A 13947-nucleotide genomic window follows, 5' to 3' on the forward strand; every position below is an offset into this window, starting at 1 on the left:
AATAGTATTTTCATAATTGTACAGCTATCATCAAATTATGTTGATTTCTAGCTGGATGAAAAATGACAGTGAATAGCGTAATTGTGAAATTTCACAAGGCACTGACATTCATCTTTAAAGCAGAAAAATTCAGCAAGTATGACTACGGCAATGGAAGCGCAATTGTAAAGACTTCATGGAAAGTTCACGGATTCAAATGTAATTAAGCATGAATTAAACATGATGAGCTACAGGGCTAATTCTAGCACTGCTGAAGCTCCATTATGGAAATCCGCTTCAAAAATATGACCAGCTCTTTTTTAACATATGTCAGATGCCTAACATATGGTCTCCTAAGGCCTCCAGCATACCTTGGGTGATCCAGGGCAGTCAACGTATGTTTGGCACCATGGAAGGTCTAGTTTATTGAGCCAAGAAGCTAGGAAACATAATGGGAAATCAACCCATGCTTGTCAGAATCTCACTTCTCCTTTAGAACAAGTATTATAAATTCAAAGAAAAATTTGAGCCCTAGTAGGATACAGTGCAGTGTCCTGACTTTTCACGCTGGTACAACAAACAATAAATCATGAATGTAGGCTAATGCCTATTTACAATTAATTTATCAAAGATAATAACAAAGTAAAGAGACAAATCTTATAAGCTACAGCCACAAACAAATCAATTGCCTGACAACTCTGTATCTTGCATATGTTGTGGGACATGGATAGCCTGGAGAACAGCTTCCTGTAATTCTTTCTTTCATCCCCTGACCTCCCTTGCACTGCAATCCCTCAACCGTTTTTGCATCTTTTCTTCAACCTCAAGAGGAAAGAGCAAAACGCTAGGAGACTGAAAGACAGAAATCCAGGCTCAAATCTTCCATTGATTGCTGTGGTGAAGTGGATCTGCTGCTTTTGGTGTAGTTTTTCTATATTTAAAATTTGAATCATTACATTACCTTGCCCTCCTCACAGGAATCCTAAGTGAAGATGATGTGATAAATGCAAAAGTCGTTCATGTATATGTATATATGTGTTTACATGTGTGTATATATGTGCACACATACATCTGCCTTCCTACCTACCTAATCTCCCTAAATAGAAGACATACTAATAGTTGCCTCTGTCCTCTGATCACGTCCTCACTGGACTATGGGAGTTGATAATCATAATGACAATAATAACAGCAATGATGACCATGTGTCATACTTACCCTGTTCTAGGCACTAGTACCACATTTTTATGTAGACGAGTAAATTATATGACATAATCTTTTCTGAATCCTAGAACAATAAGGAGTAAGAAGAATAAAAATGTCTAAAATGTAATAGTCTCTTTTTAAAAAATAATATGCTTTTCTGGCTATAATTATTGAAGTAAAATAGGCTTCTTTGTTATTGGTAGTGGTCTATGGTTTTTGTGTCAAATGAAAGTAGTGGCTGTATCCCCCCCCAGTGAAAGATTTGGGGGAACAGTATTTTGCCATTAGATCTCATGGTTTTCCTCAAGTGTTTTCTCTTTTAGCCCTTTATTGTGTTTTTTCCCCAAATCTAGGTATCCCTGAGTGACCCCTTTGATCTGAAAGAGATAAGTTTAGAATTTGAGAAGCTCACTGCCGACAAATAGTAGAGGAAGCTAATAACATAAATAGCTTGTCAGCTTGGTTTAGATAAATAACAATGACAGATCATTAATGGAAGTTCGGGCATGTCTTGGAGGTTGACGTGAAAGAGCACGGAGACATTCTTTAGCGGCATAAATTTCAGTGCTACTGACAGAGACAAGGTCTGCCACCTGTGATTCTACAAGATGACTGTATTTTCATGTAAAACCCTTCTTAAGGTTACCAGGGTTGGAGATGTCTTTTGTCAAATAGGTGGGTTACAGAAGAGACACTGTTGATCAGCATCCTCATTGTCATCATTTGATCTTTTTCTCATCATTAATTACCTGGGGAGCATCAGTTATAACTTGAGTTTCCACTGAGTGCCCTACAGTTCTTATCCTGTATGTGTTGATAGTCAACGATTTCAGACAAGTGAAAAAGCAAAGATCTTATCAGTTACTCAGGCATCATGAGTTAGAACATGTTTCCACTGAGCGAAATACAATTTTTCTTACCCTGTATGTGTCTATTCTAAAAGATTGCAAAAAAAAAAAAAGCTAACAAATCATTCCCAATAGAGGTAAATATAAGAAATAGACAGAGAGAGCTCATGGTTAATGTACTTTTAACCCCAGATTTCTCTGCCTACTCACATGTGGGTTGTAGAAATCAGAAATTCAATCTTTAAACCACTAAAGGCCCTAACTCATGTCATGTCAACCATTTCTTCCCAAGTAAACTGGAATTTGAAGTCTGCTGTGCCCACAGTTGGTTTTCTGGACATCTGTGTAACACTGGAATGCAAATCACCAAATCCTCTGGTGAGCACCTCATTTATTTAGTGAACATTTGTTGAGTTTTTATTCGATTATTACATCAAGTTTTTGGGCACTCTTGTATGGAACCCTCTTCTAAACCTTTTACATATATTAACTCACAAAAACCTTATGCAATATGTATTACCAACCTACCTATAATGTACTCTTTATGAGGGGAAATAATGGTGCTCTTCAGATTGGGAATCATTGATATGACATGCTAGAAGTTTTGTTGTTTTTCCCAAAGTATGTCCTTTACAGAATAAAAGCAGAGAACTCTGGAGGACAAATTTAAGACAGAGTATAACAGGGTAATGAGATAAATTAGGAGTGGAGTCCCTTACTACAGTTCAGGGAAGTGATGATGAACACCTTAACTGTAGCAGTGAAAGTGGAGGTAGACTTGAGCAGAGCTATTAAGATGTATATAAGAGGAAAAATCAATAGTATTTGGTGAACAACTGTGAGTGAAGAGCAAAGGATAGGCAAGATTCCAGACTGACTCTCAGGCTCTGGGTTTGGGTGACTGGGGGCAAACTGCATAGTTATCAGAGGCTGAAAACAATAAGAAATTTTTGTGAGGAAGCACATGAGTTTAATTTGGTATGTGATGAATTGGAGATCGTTCTGAGATGTCCAAGTAGAAACGATTAATAGGCTTTGCACAGAGTAGCCTGGAGCTCAGGAGATCAGGGCTGGTGCTTGAAAGTCCTCTGTATTTGGGTAGTTGGTGACAGATGGTGTGGGTGAGATTTTGTAACTAATAAGAGTACTGTGAGAAGAGAAAGGGAGCAGAAGAGATATTGGTGAAAGAGACTATGAAGGAAGAGAGAATAAGAATGAGAAGAGACTGTCACAAGAGCCAACAGAAGAGAAATGGACAACTGCGTTAAATGCAGTGAGTGAAATACAGACAGAAATGTGTCCATTGGTTTGATCATGAGCAGGCTGTTGTTGACTTGGCGGGGGCTGTTTCAGTTGTGCCAGGTGAATAGGAGGTGACAACATAGACATTTTTGAGTATAGAAGAGCCTTTTAAGTCACCTGGGAAAATAGGGAAGGAGAGAGGTAAAGGGATAACTGTTTTTAATGTGGAAAGAGTAGCTAAGAGTGGTGCAAGAGAAAAGTGGAAGATAGAGGAAAGGAGGATGTGATTGACAGGGCAAGTTTTCTGAGGACTTGGACAGGGTGTAATTGAGAGTGCATGTGGAGGGCTTAACTTTGAGCAGCAAAAGAGTCAGCTCTTTTTCTAGGTTGAAAGGAAGAGAGCAAAGGTCCAGATACCTTTACAAGTCAAAAGGGGTAGGGTCAGGAGATTGAGGCAGGGGTAGGAGATAGAGGTATTTCTTATCATAAAAAAGAAGGTTCAGTTGGCAGAGAGACGTGGTGAGAATGGGACATATGGGAGTGGAGAGGTTGAAAGAGCGCACTGAGATGTCAGTATTGTGTTTTGTTTCGTATTTTTTTTGACGGAATATCCCTCTGTCACCCAGGCTAGAGTGCAGTGGCACAATCTCAGCTCACTGTAACCTCTGCCTCACAGGTTCAAGTGATTCTCCTGTCTCAGCCTCCTGAGTAGCTGGGATTACAGGCATGTGCCACCATACCCATCTAATTTTTTTGTATTTTTAGTAGAGACAAAGTTTCACCATGTTGGCCGGGCTGGTCTCAAACTCCGGACCTCGTGATCCACTCCCCTCAGCCTCCCAAAGTACTGGGATTACAGGAGTGAGCCACTGCACCAGGCCAGTATTTTTAAATGGAATCCTGAGGAAGATGACTGGGTACACTGGGCATGCTCAGAGGGAGGCCAGCTAGCTCATTAATTTTAGTAATTGGACTATCCTGCTCAGGATAGTCAATTTTCTCCTGAGTTACCTGATTAGCAGACCAGGTATGTGAATGGAAATGCAGAGAGTTGAATTGATCCAGGGTTGGAGGTATTCCTGGCAGATTTATTACATGGACGAAGATCAGAAAATGAGCCCATTAAAAGCATACACACTTATGGAATCTCAATAAAATTCAAAGATGAATGTGATAAGCAAGGGGAAGAGTCAGTTTGGTTGGTTTTTTGTTCCCTCCGTTTCTCAGTTACCCCTGCCCCTTTCCATAAACCAAGTTTACTTGGCCAGGGACAGTGACTCTTCTTGCCTGGTTACTACTAGCCCATTTCGTAGAGTTGGATCCTGCTTCTATCATCTTTCGCAGTCCATGGCTCGGGCACTACCTGATGCCCAGAACTCCTGCCACCTTAAGTCCCTGTGAGTCCCTTCCCAGCACCCAGGAAATGGAAACATGCATACTGACTCCTTCCTGGAGTAGGGGAGAATTCACTGCATGCCCTGGGCACAGTGTTTGGCCTCTTGGCTCCGTCCCAGAGGTGGCCATCTCTCCTCCCTAGGTTGGTTGCTTCTCTGCATTCCACATCCCATGTGATCAAGATGTGATATTTTTGTGGGAGCTACAAAAGAGAGGGTCAGAAAGCATTACCCTTATTTTTATCTCACTAAAATATGTCACCTGGAAATGCCAGAAAGAAGAAAAATCACTGTCAAAGCATTTAGTCTCTTGCTCTTTGAGGTTAAAAAGATGATAGCACATTTGCAGATAATACAGATCGGTCGTATATTTAAACATTGGTCATATATTCAAATTTTCTGGAATAATTCCAAGACAGCAGCTCACCCCTTCTCTACATTTTTGCCATGTTTTACTGGACCTGAGAGGGTCAAAGCCGAAGATAGTCTTGTATTTTATGGATGTCAACAGGCTGCCGGCGCTCGGCTCTGGAACATCCTCCTGCTCTCTGCTTTATATGCGGGTCATATCTGAGAGCCACTCTGCGAGGCTGCTGCAGGGTTTCCATCTGTCTTGAGCACAGAAGAACTTCAGGGATCACAATAGGAGATTCACGTGCCCTGACAGGATTTCTATTCCACCTGCTGTTGATGGTTGATAAAGAAGGCAAAAGCAAAAATTCCATATATTCAGGCTATTTCTTTTCTCTATCCAGTATTCAATAAATACATATTGATGACCTACTAAGTGCCAAATTATGATGCTCTCAGGGGCAAAGGACACTAGAGAACCCAGGTAGTCTAGTGGAGGTAGAAAAATAGTAGTTAAATAATTTTTCAGATACATGTAGCATTTCAACTACAATTAGTGCTGTGAGGAAAAAGCCTGTTGTATTTTGAGAAAACATGAGAGGTACTCTGACTTTTACCATGGGGGTTAGGGAGAATTTCTTAGCAGAGCTGACTTTTGCATTGAGTTATGAACAATAGTTAGGGATTAACCCAGTGTAGCAGACAGGCAGGAATAGGCAAAGTCCCTGAGGAGAAACGAAGTGTTCCAGGAGCTGAAGGATGGCTGTGAGCTTGAGTTCAAAGAGGAGTGAAGAGTAGCTCAAGATGAGTCCCCAAATGGGACCAGAACAAGCATGGTTTTTTATCATGAGAAAATGGAAGGCCTTTAACATTCTTTAAACAAAGGAGTAATATGATTGAATTTATACTCGTGAAAAACAGTTGAGTGGCTGCAGTCACAGAGGATGGCTGCAAGGTGGGAAAAATGAATACTGGAAGGGGGGTTAGGGGCTACCTCAGTGGTCCACTGACAGTGGATAGCCGCCTGGATTAGAGCTGTGGCTGTAGAGACTGAAAGATGGAGATGAACTAATGCTGCATTTTCCAGCTAGAACTAATAGGATTTATTGATGGATTGAACATGCTCCAGGGTAGATCTCAGATGAGTGATGAATGATTGCTATGCTCTGCCTTGAGGGGATGCTGTGTGGACAGTGGTGACATTTAGTGCTCAATTGGAAGACTAGGGGAGGAGCAACTGGTTAATTAGGTCCTAAAACTAATAGAACACAATAATGTAGATTTTTTTCTATTTCATATGGAATTCAGAACTCCTAAATTATTAATTTCTTAAAATTTAGAAACAAGTTATCCATGAAAAGTGTATTTGCAGGTCAGTTGATATCATCAGAAATACTTTGTCAAAGATAGAATAACTCCATTTGCAGCAAGAGTTGTAATATTTATATGGAAATCTATAAAAGAAAAAATCAAGTAGAAATGGGAATTTAAGGCTTCCAGCAATGGAGACGTGTGTGTGCGTTTTTCTTTTTTTTTTTAAGCTGTGTGTAGGGGTATATGTGGGCAGATTATAGTCAACATATGAGCTTATTTCCTTAACTACCACATCCATAAATTTCCTATGGCCTTCCCCCACGTTAGTGTGTTATAAGCATAGTAGACCTTATCCGCCTGCATAATGATAAATTGATATTTTTTCCTTATAAATTTTATGGATATTTCTTCTCCCTACAATCTGGAATAATGTTTTTTCTTTAAGTTATTGTAAATAGCCATTTCAACTTCAATGACTGAGTATTCCAGCTATTTATTTTTTCCCTCTAGTTCATTGCTATTGCTGTTTTGTGTTAGATGGGCACTGGGTCCAATTATAGCTTTGCATTTAATTATAAACTTTGCATATGTGTGCATTAATTAGAAGATTTTATTGCTTTGTATTTTATGGCTGAGGTTGTGAACTATAGCAATTCAATATACCACTTAAGGGGATAATACAAATTTAGAATAATAAAAAGAAATTTATAATGATCATCTCAGGCATCCAAAGTATTATATAGAAAAATAATATAGCATAAATACAATATGCACAAGAGTCAAGCCTATTCTTATTTAATGAAGAGCTTTAAGCTGATAAAGAAGACAGTTGAAGATCTGGTACAATATATAACTGACACTCAATTAGCCTGCATATTTAAAAGTAGGACCTAAAAGTATAACCCTAAAAGCATGTTTAGTTGTGTCTGCCATAAGAATGGGCTACCTAGGTAACGTTGGGAAAAGGTATTTTGACTAAATATGGTGAAGACAAAAACAACTGTATACAAGTGATATAATTTAGTTAGTAAATGTGTTTCTCAGGGGGTCATGGGTTCAAAATCCTGAAAAACTTTATGTGTATACTGGAGTTGAATAAACAAGTAAATATATCTATTTATATGATAAATAGTATAAATCATAAAGTAGGTAATAAGCCAGGTCTCTCACTGTTGAAGAAGGATGTTACAGATAAGGAAAGGGGTACGGCTAAAATGAAATCTTTGGTGTTGGACTAGAATCAGAGATATCACATAAACTCATGGGCTTTGATCTGTATACAGATAGATAGGTACAAAAATATAGATATGTGTGTATGCATAGGTCAGTAAACAGATATGAATTCCCACCTCTCCCTGCTGAAAGGGCCTACAGGCAATGACACTACAACAGCAATGAATACACCTGGTGCCCAGATCTTGGTTTCTAAACACTGTTTTTCAATAAAGGAAATCAGGCTTCATAAAGAAGTGATAAATTCCTGGGTAGGCTGGGAGAATAGAAAATTAACCTGGATCATCTTGTGGAGTCAGGAAGTATGCAAAAAGAAAGGGCTCTTTCTATAAAGACACTGATGTCAACCTAGAGTAACTCTTAGTGGCCAGAATTGGAACAATTGGAGCAAGAAAATAATAGAAATATTAGAGGATAACGAGGATTTCCTCAGGGAGTGCCTAAAGAGGGTTCGCTTCTTTGAGAGGAGCAGGCCCCAGAGGCTATAAGGAATTCCAAGAAGGAGTTTGGAGGTCTAGGGATGGAAACTGGCAGAAGTCACTCAGACTGTTCTTGGGTTGCTTGTTGGAGTGGAATCAGCCCCCCAGGGGAACAAAGCCTATGGGGGATGATGAGGGCAACAACGAAGTGAAGTGAGCATTCTGAAGGAAGCAAGCCTTACTTAGGCAAAGTGGGTTCCGAGGGGGGAGAGAACCCTGGAGCCTGGGTTAGGGTGGGTATACTAGGTTGGTGCAAAAGTAATTGCGGCTTTTGCTGTTGAAAGTAATGCCAAAGGCTGGGTGAGGTGGCTCACACCTGTAATCCCAACACGTTTGGGAGGCAGAGGTGGGGGGATCACGAGGTCAGAAGTTCAAGACGAGCCTGACCAACCTGGTGAAACCCCATCTCTAGTGAAAATACAAAAATGATCCAAGAATAGTGTCACGTGCCTGTAATCCCAGCTACTCAGGAGGCCGAGGCAGGAGAGTCGTTTGAACCCGAGAGGCAAAGGTTGCAGCGAACTGAGATTGCACCATTGTACTCCAGCCTGGGTGACACAGCGAGACTCCATCTAAAAAAAAAAAAAAATGAGAAGAAAATAATGCCAAAAACTTCAGTTACTTTTGCAGCAACCTAATATGTATATAGCCAGACAATCCAATGTTAATGATTCAGGATAAACAGAACAAATGGTCCCTTTGTTTTCTTCTCAAAGAGAAGCCTTTCCAAAGAAAGGTCTTTGGAAGGAGACTGGAAAGAGATATCTAGGATTTGACGTTAACAGGGCACGTGATCTACATCTCTGTGCAGTGAACATATTGGTTTTTCTCTGAGGGAGGGGTCTAGAAGGAGATCTTAAAAAACCTCGAGAGCAGAACATGCTGGGAAACATTATGGATCATCCTTTTGCAAGTTTTGCTTGGGCACCTCCAGCTGGAGTGCTTTGAGTAGCCTGACATCAGCCTAATGGCTTTCCTTACCCCTTTTTACTCCTTCCATTAATTGCTTTAGATGGTTATTTCCAGGAGAAACTCCTTTCTTTCTTCCCCCCACCCCAGCTACTCAGAGGCTGAGGTTATCCTCCTGTCTCAGCCTTTGAGTAGCTGGGACTAAAATGTATGTGGCTCCACACTCAGCTAATTTTTTACATTTTTCATAGAGATGGGCATCTATGTTGCCCAGTCTGGTCTTGAACTCCTGGCCTCAAGTGGTCCTCTAGCCTGAGCCTCCCAAAGTGTTGGGATTACAAGCATGAGCCACTCTGTCTGGCCGAGAAACCCCCTTCTTATTAGCATGTAGACTTTAGGAAAATTGTTTCCTCAGAATTCTATGAGTAAATTATATAAAGTATTACAACTATTAGAATGGCAAAGGTTAAATAAAACCACTGGACTTGATACCATCAGTAATCATTCCTTCTACCCTAAATGATGAAAGCATAAATGGATCTGTGAAAAGCTTCTACCTGTCTAGATTGGACCAGGACTCCTTGGAAGAAAAGATTACATGAGACCTGTAAGCCCCTCTAAGATTTGACATGCCCATCTGTCTTTTCAAAGTTACTCCAGGCCAATATTGGTGATGGTTGTGGTGGGAAATGAAGTGAAGAGTGAGAATGTAGGTTGCCTATCTAGCATTTACTCCCCCCACCTACTCATAACATTCATTCAATTTTGTTCCGTAATTAATTCTCCCACCACACCCATACGACTTAGGAGAAGTGGATCTTACATCTTGCACCAAGGACTTGATTAGTTCAAGGGCTATAACTCATTCATTTATTTAACAATATTGAGAGACCCCTATTATGTGACAGACATTGTTTTAGGCGAATAAAACAACCCTGAATCCCTAATACAATGAAACTGACATTCTAGTGTGTGTGGAAGAAAAAGTACAAATAACAAAGCAAAGCGTGTGGTGATAAAAACTAAGGAGAAAAACCCAGCCTCAGCAGGGGCAGAAGGGAATGCTGGGAGATGTTGTCGGGAGCGCTTGCTGTTTTAAAAGGGTGATCAAGGGATCAAGGAAGGCCTTGATGAAGTGACATGTTCTCATTCCCTTGCCTTGCTTTAAAATTAGGTCAATTCTGCCAATGAAACCAGAGGGAAGTCTACCGGGGGAACTTGTAGGAAAGCGTTTCCTCACAACAAAGATAGAGGCACAGGAAGAGACAATCGCCCTTCTTCCTCTGGATGTTGTTTTAATTGGATGTGATGCCAGAAAGAGCCATAGACACCTTGCTCCCAACTTAAGACACAAGAATGTCAGGATGGAGAGAGAGAATGAAATTGGGACCTTGATTATTTTTCTGAGCCACAGAGTTAACTAACCCTGAAGTCTTATCTGTGTCTGTGCTTCTTGTAATGTGAAATAGTAATTTTTCATATTGTGTGTGCCAGTTCAAATCAGTTTCTTTTTCTCACAGCTGAAGGCATCCTAACTGATACAGAATGGATCTTAGTAGCTTTAATAGGCTACCATAAACCAGTTTGCAAAGTTCCACGTAGGTGGGAGTAGAAACTTATGATACTCGTTATAACACTGGCACTTCTCCTGTACACGCTAGTAGAAGTTAGCCTAGAAACTTCTTAGTGCTTGAAGCAGTAGGGATAGAAAAATGACTACCTGTTACAGCTCATTTGCCCAAGACAATGACATAAGGGATTCTAGACACTAGTCTTGAAAACCTCATATTCAGGTGCTCATAGTGCACATGTCCTAATTTACAACTATGCATGGAGAAGAACTGTACAGATTCAGGGGCACGTAGGTGAAGACTACTCCACCGTAAATAAGAGCAGCAATTTTAGACTACTTGGGCTGCTGTATGGTGCTTGTGAAGGGGATTGGGCCATGGAGTTTGTAGTTAGCCCTTGAAAAATCCCCATTGTCATGGAGAGCTGGTGAGAACTAGTCTCTGATTTCTTCTTTGTTTTTACTTTCCTTTTGAGACAGGGACTTGCTCTGTTGCCCAGGCTGGAATACAGTGGCATGATCATGACTCACTGTATCCTTGACCTCTTGGGCTCAAGAGATCCTCCTGCCTCAGTCACCTGAGCAGCTAGAACTACAGGTACATGCCACCACACCTGACTATTTTCCAAAAATTTTTTATAAAGCAAGGAGTCTCACTATGTTGCCCAGGCTGGTCTCAAATTCCTCAGCCCAAGTGATCCCCTTGCCTTAGCCTCCCAAAGTGCTGGGATTACAGATGTGAGCAACCACTCCCAGGCAATCTCTGATTTCATTGCCACAAGTTGCTAACTATGGTAGTCAGAATAATGGATCCCTCCTTTTTTCAAAATATCCACATCCTCATTCCCAGATCCTGTGAACGTGCTGTGTTATGTGGCAAAAGGGACTTTTTACAGATGTGATCAAGGTTATGGATCTTGAGATGGGGAGATTATCCTGGATTATCAGGGTGGGCCCAGTCTAATCACATAAACCCTTAAAAGCAGAGAAATTTTGCTCACTGGAGTCAGAGAAATGTGATAAATGAAGAGGCAGGAGAGATTCAAAACATGAGAGGGACTTGACCTACCTTGCTGGCTTTGAAGATGGAGGAACAAACTAACAGCTGAGACGTGTGGGTGGCCCCTGGAGGCTGGGAACAGTGCTTAGCTCACAGCCAGCAAGAAAACAGAGTGCCCCATCCTACAGCAGCAAGAAAATAAATTCTGCCAACAATCTGAATCAGCAGGGAAACCAATTCAGAGCCTCCAGGAAGGAACACAGTCCTGCCGACACCTTGATTTTAACCTGGTAAGATCCATGTCAAGCTTTGGACCTACAGACCTGGTAATAAATGTGCATGCTGTTTTAAGTTGCAAAATTTATGGTAATTTGTTATCATGGCAAGAGAAAATGAATACACCCAGCAGACAATGGTGTCTTGAGCGGATGAGGCACCAGACTGAAATACTGGATGGTTGGAGAGGATAGGCGAAGAGTTGAATAAAGGAGTGCTGCTTTGAAGCAGCCCAAATGAGCAAGAGACAAAGAAGATAGTCTAAGCATTGGGGTAGAGAAGACATAGGAAGTGGGTATGTGGTATACCAGTTGCCTAATGTATGTCACAAACTACCTCAAAACTTAGTGGCTTAAAACAATACCAATATTCTGTGGATCTGCAGTTGGGACTGGGTTCAGCTGTGTGGCTCTTCTGCTGATCTCCATTGGACCATTGGACTGTCTCATGCATGTGTGGTGGCTGGCAGTGAGCTAGGCAGCTGCATCTGGGGTTTAACTTGTGAGCTGGGGCAGTGAGCTCATGGGCCATGTTGTCTCCTCATCCAGAAGATTAGCCCAAACTTGGTTGCTGGTAGGGCTCTCAAGAGCAGCAAGAGGCATTTTCCAAGTCTTTGATTATATCATGTTTGCTACTGCCCCTTGGCCAAAGAAAGTCGCATGTATGGCCCACTGTCAGTATATTAGTTTCCCTGGGCTCCCATGACAAAGTACCCCAGGTTAGGTGGCCTAAACAACAGAAATGTGTTTTCTCACAGTTCTAGAATCTGAAAGTCCAAGATCAAGGTGTCTGGTTGGTTTCCTCTGAAGTCTATCCCCTCAGCTTGCATATGGCCACCCTCTTGCTATCTCTTCACATGGTCTTTTCTCTATGTCTGCATCTCTGGTGTCTCTTCTTCTGAGAAGAACACTGGTCATGTTGGATTAGGGGTCATGGCCTCATTTTTAACATAATCACCCCTCTAAAGACCTTATCAGACCCTTTCAGAAGATGGCATCGAAGGCGAAGAAGGAAGCTCCATCCCTCCTAAAGCTGAAGCCAAAGTGAAGGCTTTAAAAGTCAAGAAGGTAGTGTTGAAAGGTGTCCACAGCCACAAAAAAAAGATGATCCACGCATCACCCACCTTCCAGCAGCCCAAGACATTGCAACTCCGGAGGCAGCCCAAATATTCTCGGAAGAGCGACCCCAAGGAGAAGCAAGCTTGACTACTATGCTATCATCAAGTTTCCGCTGACCACTGAGTCCACCATGAAGAGTATAGAAGACAACAACACACTGTGTTCATTGTGGATGTTAAAGCCGTCAAGCACCAGATTAAACAGGCTGTGAAGAAGCTCTGTGACCTTGATGTGGCCAAGGTCAACACCCTGATTTGGCCTGATGGAGAGAAGAAGACATATGTTCATGTGGCTCCTGATTATGATGCTTTGGATGTTGCCAACAAAATTGGGATCATCTAACCTGAGTCCAGCTGGTTAAGTCATAATATATCTATGTCTTTCCGCCATATAAAAACAATACCTTATCTCCAAATATGGTTACATTCTGAAGTACTAAGGGTTAGACCTTCAACATAGGAATTTTGGGAGGATGCAATTCAGCCCATAACAATCTGTATGGGAAGAGACTCCCCAGGGCCTGAAGAGTGGGAGCAATGAAAAAATGAGGGAGCTGCTGCTCTAATAATCCACCACAGAGGGTTATCAAGTGTAGGAAAGTAAATAAAATCCACAGTATTTCCCAGAGCTGACTTTAAGATACAGTGTCTTAGAGAAGAGATCCCCAAATTATGGCTGTGGGCTAAATGCGACACCCAACCTATCTTTGTAGATAACGTTTCTTGGGACTCAGCCACGCCCATTTATTTGTGTATTGTCTGTGGCTGCGACATGCTATAACTGCAGAGTTAAGTAGTTGTGACGAAAACAGTACGTTCTGCAAACTTTTAATCTTTTCTGTCCTTTTACAGAAAAATTTTTCTGACCCCAGTGTTAGAGGATTATAAGAAAGCCATGATCAGATGGGGAAAGGGTAAAAGAAAATAACCAGACAACCACCAGCAGGAAACACATGATCTCAGGGAGGGAAAGAAGGGGGCAGACATGATTCTCCTTGCTCATTTTATGAAAACAAATGGCCAGATAAGCAG

General features: G+C 41.3%; 1 pseudogene; it reads left to right on the forward strand.

Annotated features, from left to right (window-relative positions):
* The first annotated feature begins 12788 nt into the window (after positions 1-12788).
* Positions 12789-13258, forward strand: LOC108311388 (annotated as a pseudogene).
* The last annotated feature ends 689 nt before the right edge of the window (positions 13259-13947 follow it).

Source organism: Cebus imitator, unplaced genomic scaffold (assembly GCF_001604975.1).
Source record: "Cebus imitator isolate Cc_AM_T3 unplaced genomic scaffold, Cebus_imitator-1.0 Scaffold114, whole genome shotgun sequence".
Taxonomy (NCBI): Eukaryota; Metazoa; Chordata; class Mammalia; order Primates; family Cebidae; genus Cebus; species Cebus imitator.